The following is a 10,429-nucleotide window of genomic DNA, read 5'->3' as shown; positions in this document are numbered from 1 at the left end:
AAAACTCTGCCACGTATAAGAAGACTCATTGGGGAAGCAGACTATCATTCAAGGCCACCCTCTGAGTAGTCCCTTCAGTGCTCATTCCCACACCAAACGCTGAGGATGGAGGGGGCATGTGGACACATGGACTGCCCAGTGCTCCTCTCTTCTCACTCTACCAGCTTCCCATTTCAGCAAAGAGGAGGATACTTGTGTCTACATGGAATTCTCAGAATCTTTTCCCATGTTCCATGCAGGGATCACCTGAGGAAGAGTTCTGCTGTTCACAACTGCTCAGCCAGGGCACGGATTTCAAGGCACCCAATCTCTAGAATCAGTTCTCTTAGAACGCAGGCCTTGGGGTGATGGAACACCCATTCGCTACAACGCTTCTCTTCTAAGGAGCCAAGAGTTCAAGAAAAATCCTCAACTCAAGCAAAATGCATTCTAGTTCCCATTTTTATAGGATTTGTAGGGTAGATGGGTTGTGGGTTGTAGAGTGTCAAAGGTCAGGATACCTACAGCTTAATCTGGCGGAGAGGGTATAGTTCTGGCAGCTCTGAGCATTCTCTTTGGAATGGTCCAGAATTCACTAGAATGTGGGGATACTTACTATGTCCGACCTTGGCTTTTGGACTTTTAGAGAAATTGTTAGTAATTAGAAAATTTTTTTTCCAAAAGCATTACTATATTTAAGGATGGGGAGATTACAAGGGGTGGGGAATGTGAAAACTGCCTGCACTTCTGCTGCTTGTAGCCTGAAAGGGGAGACAAGGCTTGGACCAATGAGTACAGTGGGATAATCATCATGAGAATGTGGAACCTTGTGTCCCAGCAGGAGACGGAAGCACGAGAATGGGCTTTGGGAGGAGGTGTGTGTGTTTGTGTGTGGAGACAGAATTCCTTGCATTCTTCAGGGCTCACAGGATCACATGGATACATGCATTCATTCGACATATGCCAAACGTGCACCTACTACGTGTGAGGCACTCTTGCTGGCACTTGAGATGCATTAGTAAACAAGAGAAACAAAGATCTCCATGCTTGTGGCAACGACATTCTGGTGGTGGAAGGCATTCGTTAAACAGAAGCTCATGCTGGTTGGTGGCACTTTGTCATGGGGTGATGAGTGCAGTGGGGGAAGGGAAAGAGATACCAGTGGGGCTGTACCAGACCAGGAGCGAGGGTGGGTAGGATGGCCTCTTGGGAAAGAAGATGTTTGGCCAGGATGCACGTGTGGCTGGGGCAAAGTGACCTTGAACAGACCAGCAGAGTGCAGAGAGGGAACAGGGCTCCAGATAACAATGGATGTTTGCTTGCAGGACTTAACTTTGACTCAGAAGAAGGGAGCTACTGAGCTCAGAGATGACATTATTTTGAACTTAAGACTCACTCTGGTTGCTGTGTCAAGAACAGCATGGATAGGGGTGTCTGGGTGGCTCAGGGGGTTAAGCATCAGACTTTGGCTCAGGTCATGATCTCACAGTTTGGGAATTCGAGCCCCGCATTGGGCTCTGTGGACAGCTCAGAGCCTGGAGCCTGCTTAGGATTCTGTGTCTCTCCTCTCTCTGCCTCTCCCCCACTTGCTCTCTCTCTCTCTCTCTCTCTCTCTCTCTCAAAAATATATAAACACTTAAAACTTTTTAAAAAAAGAGCACGGATCAAAGCAGAAAGATCAGCTAGGAGGCTATTATTGCACAATTCAGGTGCAAGGTTCAGTGACAGAAGTGGTCAGTTCTGGGGACATCGTAGGGTTTGCCAATGCTTCAGACATGCAGTATGAGGAAAAGAGACAATGTTGACTTCAGATATCTGTCCCAAGCACCCGGAAAAATGTAATTGCCATCAACTGAAACCAGGGAGGCTGAGAGATGAACTGCTTGGCAGGAGAAAACCACTGCTTAGTTTTGGACATGCTGGTTTTGAGATACCAAGAGGGCAAGCAGGAATGCAGACTAGGCGCTTGGATATATTATCTGGAGTGAGGATGGGGTCTGGGATTAAAATATAAATATTTTTGTATAATATATTTTGTATAAAATATACATGTGGCAGTTATGCATTTACAGAGAAGTTTTGGCCATGAGACTGTGCCCTATCACCAGGGGATAAAGCGTAGTGAGAAAAGAGAAGGGATCTGAGGTCCAGAGCCTCCAACGGTCCCTGCTCTCAGGACATCCGCATTCTTTCCTGCTTTATCACAAGTTAAAACTTATTTCAGGGAGGACCCAGGCCAACTCTCTTGCATGTATCAATTTAAATGACACCTCTCATCAAGACTGTAGATATTATTAATCTGGCCCAGATTTCCCAGAGATTTAATGTGAATTCTTCATGAGACCCCCTGGAGAATGGGGTGGGGTGGCTTTATCTTAGCGGGGTCCTGGGTACAATCTAGAAGCTGGTCCCAAACATTGGATGCATGTTTCAAGTTGCTTGTTTACATAGCTGAGCCCTCTGTGCTATCATGCTGCTTTATCCCAGGGGCTGAAAGATAAAAAAAAGAAAAAAAGAAGAAGAAGAAAGTCCCACGAAGTAGATGAGGAAGAAAAGTGCAGTAAAATGTCTGTTGAGAGTGATTTTTTTTTCCTGAATATTTCAGGAACAAAACTGAAATAGGTCTTTTTCTAGTTGTCTGAATTTCTAAAAATCTGAATTCTGAGAGGAATTTCTAAAATATATGTCCAGTGCAGGGTCTGAGAACCCAGGTTCCCAAAGATGGGTGGCTGTCTCTCATTTCTGCACTTGACCAGCACTCGGACATGACCACCAGCCTCAAATTCCAAGTGGGAACAGAGGTCTGTCCTGGATGAATTCTGTCGGCAAACACACTGTATTCTTCACGCTGAGAAATCTGGAATCCCACATTCCTTGTCTGAAAGCTCTCATGACAAAGCAAAGTCCTATGTGTCTTCAGACATTCTTTAGCAACTCCTAATGATCAAAATATTTATTTAAGCCTCAGAAAGCTAGCAAATTCAAAAGACAGTAATATGCTCATATCTCAGTTGTGTGAAGAAAAAAAAAAAACAAAAACACTTCCAAGTGTGGGAAATGATTATAATGGAACAGGGAAAGATGAGAAAAAAAGATGCCAAAGCATCGGGTCCAGGCCACTTGGCTCAGAGGAAGCTTTAAAGTAAATCTTTTACATGGTTTTGTGGCCAGATGTTGTGCCCGGGGCCTGGTTTCTATGGACCCGACAAGAATCACCATTCTCGGGCTCAGTTCATAGTACGCGGAACCCTGATAAGAGAGATCAAATGTTCAACTCCATCATTACTCCTCTGCTTTATTAGTTTTTGTTGAGTCGGGACGAAATAGGATTTTCCTTTAGAAGGACGAAAAGATGGATTTTCCACACTTGCGTTCCACTTTGATTTTGCCCTGTTTTCCCTCTCATTGCTGCGATGGGAGTCTGGAGAACGTTCTAGGTCATCTGTCACATGGGACAAGGGGTGGTAAGTGAAGGGCACACTGGTCAACGGGATCATGAATCTTAGTCAAGAGGCAAACAGAAATTGTCAGGAAGAGAGCTGGGAGGGCAGGAATGTTCTCGGAAGGGTGAGGACAGGTGCATGTTCAGCTGAATCCAACTCTTTCTCGGAAGGGTGATACTTCTCTGTCTCCATTTCATGAAAAACACAGACTTACCAGGCAGCCACAACCCAGCTCCAGCCAAAAGTGAATTATTCCCTCAAAGCAGTGAGAGATGTCCTTCCCTGGGCAGCCTTCTCTGTTACTTCATCTGGTGAAAAGACGAGACGAAGCTGTGTCGAGGGGCGTGTGTTTGGCGGGGATGCTCTGGGCTGACCATGGTGAGCAACCTGAACTCTGGGTGTCAGTTTCCTCAGGTTCAAGCTTAGACCGGAGGGCGTGGTGATGGACCAGTAGGGTCCTCCGCAGTTTTGCAATTCCACGGTGGTGTTCTCCAGGGAACCAAGTCTTCCTGGGGAATCTGAAAGAACTCGGAGCCGGCTGCCTCCTGGGAATTCACATCCCAGCCCCGGATCCTCCCCAGGCCCACCCAGCTCCAGCCTCAGCCAGCCTGCAGCTGGAGCAGCCTGGAGGGGCAAGCGGGACAGGAGTGAAAGCTCCCAGCCCAGAAGGGCCACCTCTGCACATCCGCTAAAAATGTCATCTGCTACAGGCATTCAACACTCTAAAAATTCCATGAACTTTACTCTTTCTAAAAATATCAGCCCGCTTCACAGCTAAATAAACCTTCCCTTCCAACGATGAGTCAAATGCATTTTGCACCAATGGCTGCAGATACTTGACAAACTTGAGTTGTGTCTCCAATGGATTTATTTGTGGTAAAGATACTTTTCCATGTCACAGCTCCAGTGTAGCTCATTTCTAAGAAATTCCTAATTTCCCTGGAGTAAGATGGACGTTCCAAAGTCAAAGAAGAAGGATTTGTTTTTAACTCCATCATGACTTCTGAATCCTTTTCAAAGCTGGCTCTCTGCCTTTTAGATCAAACTTTGCTCTATCTGGTCTCAAGGAGCTTTCCTTTTTTCTCTCTCTACCCAGTTCTTGTTAGCTGATGCAAACTTAGAGCACCAGCAAAAACCACAAGCCCCGTATTTATCCTTTAGAACAGTGCTGCTCTATTTCTTCTTCTTCCACCAGCTTGAAGCTTCCTCAGAACATGTCTGTCCTCCGACACCACAAAAGCAGTCTTAAGTTTATCCTTATTGATCTCCTCCTCGCACTATGTTTTCCAGAGACTTCTAGGGCCCCTAACAGATGTGCTGCTTCCTTGCCTGGCAGAGTGGGTTCCCATTAGATGTTGCATGTGTGGTCTCTGTCATCTGAGTCCTACATTATGTCCTGCGAAGTAACTGTTGGTTTATAATATTTTGGGAATCTGAAGATAGTTATTGCTGTTATTGAGATCAAAATGTGAAATGTCATGAAAAACACTAAAAACGAGCAAGTCACAGAAAAAGGAGAAATGAATATGAAGAAGTCCTTTTAATTTTCACAGGATTATTTTAATAATTTAGTGCCCAGCTGGTCAACTAACCAGGGCCATTGTGATATCACACTCATCTGAGGAGCAGTTGGAGCATAAATTATAAATGGAAACAAAAAAATTATTTTATTTCCCCTTCTCAGATCATCTCTTGCCATGATAGGCAGATAAGAGAGCTACAGATAAACGCAAAATAAATTAAGCAGACGTTGACTTTGAAACACAGGTGGATTGGTCTATTCCACTGTGACATAATGCTAATAACTTCATCATTCCTAGAGCCTGCATTAATGAAAGGTAAACAAAATGATTTTTTTAAAGTTTTACTTATTTAAGCAATCTCTACACTCAGCTGGGGCTGGAACTCATGACCTTGAGATCAAGAGTCTCACGCTCTTCTGACTGAGCCAGCCAAGTGCCCCCAAAATGATTTTTTTTAAAAAAACATATTCCAGGAAAAATCTCTGTGGGAAAGTGTGACTGGCATTATAATGTGTGTGCATGTGAGCCATTCCGGGGTTTTTCCACAGTTTGGGGCTCCATATGGTCTTCCCTTTGGAATGATTGAGATAGGGATCTCTCACCTCACATCAGGTTTCCTGGGGATGACTTTTCTTCATTAAAAAGAAATTACATGGTATTATTTGTGACATTCTGGGATTTTTTTTTTAAGTCCAAGTGAAATTATACATTTAAAACTCGTTTTTCTTTGGTTTCTTCCCTCGAACATTTTGTTTCCCTGAATTCCTCTGTTGGCTTTTGCTTTTCACTGAGGTTTGCTGGGTTTTTTTTTTTTTTTTTTTTTGCAAGTACAAGTGTATTATCAGAACAGGCCAGCAAAATGTATGTTTTCCTTAATTTGTATTTTTGTTTCTTCTTTGCATACAATATTTCTTTTGTTCTGAATACAAATTATTTCTTCACCACATCTTGTGATCCAACTGATCCACTGAATTAGGATATCCTGTCTATTTGAAGGCAGTTTTAGGGAAAGATTCAAATAAGACGTGTGGGTGATAGACTAGCAATTTGTTCCAAAGGAAAGCCAGAGCCATTAGCACATTTCAGCAGAACGTAAGGGGTAAATGCTGATAATCGGTACCTACTAATAATTTACACAAACAGAATAGACCCCATAGATTCAAGCAATGGGTATCAACTAATTTATACAAAGGTTATAGGAACCAATCAATGGAAATCTTAAATGATGACAATTTCTAAGCAGTGCCCCAGAAACGAATGGCACGTGGCCACCAGATGTACCAATTTGTCCTCATAAAGAAAAATTAATGGGGTAAGAGAAGATAGGCAGGAACACCCCAAAATCACTGAGAAGAGTAGAAAGCTGTTCCTCAGCCAGTAAGAGATCCGGGCTTGAAACTCCTCACTAATCCTTTCCACATACTTCCTTCGGAGATTTTACCATCTCAGGTGCCGTCTAAGTTCCTCCTTTCCGCGGATTCTAAGATACAGGTAGGTCAAGAACAGCCAACTGTTACAGTTCCGTGATGGAACATCATCATCATGAGCTAGTCCTCCCGGATCTCGTTCCAAGTTTTACCCGGATGCTAACACAGACCCGTACTCTGGCCAGGAAGAGGGCAGCAGCACATTCTAGAGTTTCTGGCACTCTTGGCTGTTCTGTGGCATCTCTCCTGTTCCTCCTTTCCTCAACTGGCCTGGGCCTCCAAGCCGTGCGTCATACGTTTCATTGATACAAAGACATTCCCCCCGCGTCTTCCTCTCTGGCTTCCTCCCACATCAGCACCGCCCGGTTCAGACAGAGAGGAGTCAGACTCAGCAGAATCCTGACACCCATGCTCGCGTGTCCGCAAACATGGAAAGCAGGGAACACAACGGAAACATCACCACCTATTTTGTGTTGACGTCAGACCAGCTGGATCCTGGGACCTGCAACCTTGGTGTAGACATGAGCATTTGCCAGAGACGGTTCCGTTCGCCTTGTCACTTTGTCACTGTATCCTTTAAGGCCGGGGCTTGGCATTGGAACTTCTCTCTCATGAAAGCTGGCTGAGCAGACATTTAGAAAAGTCAGCATTCGTCCAAGACACCATTGGCTTTTTGTTTCAACGATGTTTTAAGAACCTACTTTTCCTGACAAGATTCTTTTAAAATTCAGAGCACCTGGTTCAGTATCCTACAGAAATTTTTTCAGGCTGCTCTCAGAACAGAAATCTCACTGGCTGCACCTTCTCTTGCCCTGCTGTCTGATTCCAGAGAATTCTTTTCAAGCCCAGAGCATGAGGCCATTTGCCTGGTGCCCTCACAGAAGAGAATGTGGTAAATCTGAGCTTCATCCCAAGAGGCCAACCGGCCCAACAGAGTGTAGTCCACCAGGAACAACCAATGGTCAGTCAGCAAGAATGTGGTATTTGCTGTGGGGACGGCAGAGCCTTGCAGCAGAAACCGAAGTGCTAGGTTCTTTAATTCCACAATGAGCTCTGTCAGGTTTTAAAGATGTAAGTCAAGGGATCTACCCATGTTTCCTTAGTTGTCAGATATTATGTAATAGTGATATGGCCAACTGGATTCACTTAATGATCCAGATATGTGACAACAAACTACTTCACTTTCTTAACTAGACTTCAGTGCATTTACCAAATCCTTATGTGTCATGTAAATGCAACTCTTCTTTGACAGACTTTCGAGCAAATCCTAATGCTTGGGGGCGGAATCTGCAAAGGTGTTATATGGGGTTACTCATTTTCACTTTCAAGCTATACAGGGACATAAAGCTCAGCATTCACAGAACTTTGGGGCACTTTTATGGCTAAAAGTTCTCTCTTACACTGAATGATAGTCTGCTTCTAAGTAACTTTCACCTCTTGTTTCTAGATCTTTCCTTGGGTGATTTAAAGTATTAGTCAGCATCCTCTTCCCTCTGACATCTCTTAAAGTACTTGAAGAGACCTACCAGTTTGCACACTACATCAGTTCATTTCACATGATACAGCCTCTGGACCTCCATGCTGCTAGTTGCACAAAAAGGTTTCTAGACCTTCACCATGAAAGCTGGTTCCTGCATGGAGGCTGGTGGGTTGGCAGTTGCTCCTGGACACCCTCAATACGATGCTTCCTGAAACAGAAGACATTCCTGCACATAAAAGGCATGTGCTCGCTCATATACAAGAATCCTGGCGCAATCCTGGGTTGGAAAACAGGTGAGAGACAGACACTGCTTTGCATTTTTTTCTGATCAATGGCTTGGTCACAGCGTTGACTCTGCTTGGAGGCCACATCACCATGGGGCTCTTTCGTTTTGTTTGTGTTCTGTTAAATTCTCTTATGACAGGCCCCTCTCACTTCTGTCCTTTGAACTTGGATGTTCAAAGTAGGCATCCAGAGTAGGCAGCTTTCTTTCACTCTCCTCCCTCAGGGTGGCTGCATGGTCACCTTCGCTTACTTAGATCTTTGCAGTGAGGGCAGGGCCCGTGTGTGTGCGCATGCACGCCTGTGTGCATCTTACACGTTTTCCAAAGCTACTCAGCTTTTCATCTGGATGATTTTCTCCTCATATGTCCTCAAGTTCATCCCATCTCCGGTTAGGAAACAATGACACACGCCATGCCTCAGCAATCCACATCAGCTCTGGTCACATCTCTCTCTTCAAAACTTACCTTTGGTTTATGCATGCATTCGCATGCATCGCTGTGGGGAAAAACAAACAAACACTTCTCTCGTAGAAGCTTAAGGTAGATAAATCTTTGACGTACATCTGTAAGCTATCCTAGTTTTCGCCGTCACCGCATGAACTATCAACACTTAATATTTGCTCCTCTTAAAGAGCCATACAGTTGATCTTGGGAAGGTCCAGGTAAGTCTTGGATTTACTACTGGAATAACTTGATGCACATCTTTTTAAGGATCCTTATAATATTATCAATGCTTCAGTAACGGAGGCAACGCCTTTGCATCATCCCAGATACGTGGTTTATTTGCATCATGAGGTCTAACGTTCCAGTTCGGGAAGTGTTATTCTTTGCCTGCTATTTCCAGCAGAATGTCAATTGTATGGGGGGAAAATCCCATGATCTAATTCTGCACAAACCGTGATCTGCTTATTTGTGTGATCGGAAGGGACTCGGCAGTGGATCAGGCATTCAGCGCTGGGGCAATCCCGTCGGCAATGGCTCCTGCCGGGCTGAAGTGAATACTGACTGGAGGTGCTCTGTAGCTACGTCTATGTCAGGCAGTTGAGATGTCTCTCCCTCTCCGTGTGCTTATTGTTCCCATTTTGTTGAGATATGACTCAGTCCCAGAATAACCAGTGATGTGATCACTCTGGGAACCTCTGGGTGGCTGGTCTACAGGATGTCTAAGTGCTCCTTGCCACCTGTCCCTTCCCAACCTCATCTAGTACAGCACCTGATACCCCTTTTCTGGTCTTGCTCAGGGAGGATTTGGTAATCACAGTCTGCCTCAGCAGACTTCCAAGCTGGGACAGTATCTCCTGCATACCAAGGGGCTGGCTGTCTCCCGGCTGAGCTCCCTCAACTGACTGATACCCTCTCACCACCTACAGTTTCAGGAATCGTCTCATGCATTCCTCCTGCCACGGGGAGCAAGCTGCATGCCTGTTCAGCCCCTCTTCCTGGAGGTGTTTCTTTCCTTTGCATACAGAGGAGTTTGGGCTCCTTGGATCACCTTGGCAGGGCTCTGCTCTGTCTTTCTCTTTCCCTACTCTTCAAGACCTTCCCCTCTCATTCCCGACAGAAGGTTCAGAGCGGGAAACCTTTGCGGGGAATAAACGGACTTCATCCTGGAAAGGGAAGGAAAAGCACAGCACCAGACAGTTAAGTGAAGTGGGCTTTGGTCAGAAAGGCCGGGTCTCAGGTGGGACCGGGAAACCCTAGAGGGTGGTGTTGGCCAGCTCCCATGACAAATGTTTCATGCTGCGAACAGAAGGGCTTGAAACGCTTAAAAGGATAATATGTATACAATTGACCAAGGATGGGAAATACCAACGGCCATACCGAAGATGCTCTCGAAACACATACCCAGGAGTGTTTCCTCCAGTAAATGCGCCATTCTCCACATCCAGATTCTCCACCTGCACACGGCCCAGTTGGAATTGTTTTATACTCTGCCGAGCCCGGGCTGTTTTGCAAAGACTCAGACAAATGTAAATATCCACATAGTACTGTTTCTGGAGGTGGCCTGTGGCTGTCCATGCTTCCTTCCACATAGATATGTCTACACACATGCACATGCACGCCACTCTGACCCTCCTGATGAACTCTCTCCTCTTCCTCATGTGTGCTTTGTTTTGACTTCACACATCAGCTGACATTCGATAAACAGAGGAGAGGGCTAGGTCCATGCAATATCAACGGTTTTGCCTAATATGTCATCCATGGTAGGATTCTCAGCAGACAACTGACGGAAAAATTCCAACTTTTTGGGCTGTGCATTCCCCATGAACCTGTGAGCTCTCTCAGGGCAGGT

Source organism: Neofelis nebulosa, chromosome 8 (assembly GCF_028018385.1).
Source record: "Neofelis nebulosa isolate mNeoNeb1 chromosome 8, mNeoNeb1.pri, whole genome shotgun sequence".
NCBI lineage: Eukaryota > Metazoa > Chordata > Mammalia > Carnivora > Felidae > Neofelis > Neofelis nebulosa.
Note: the sequence above shows the minus strand (reverse complement) of the source record.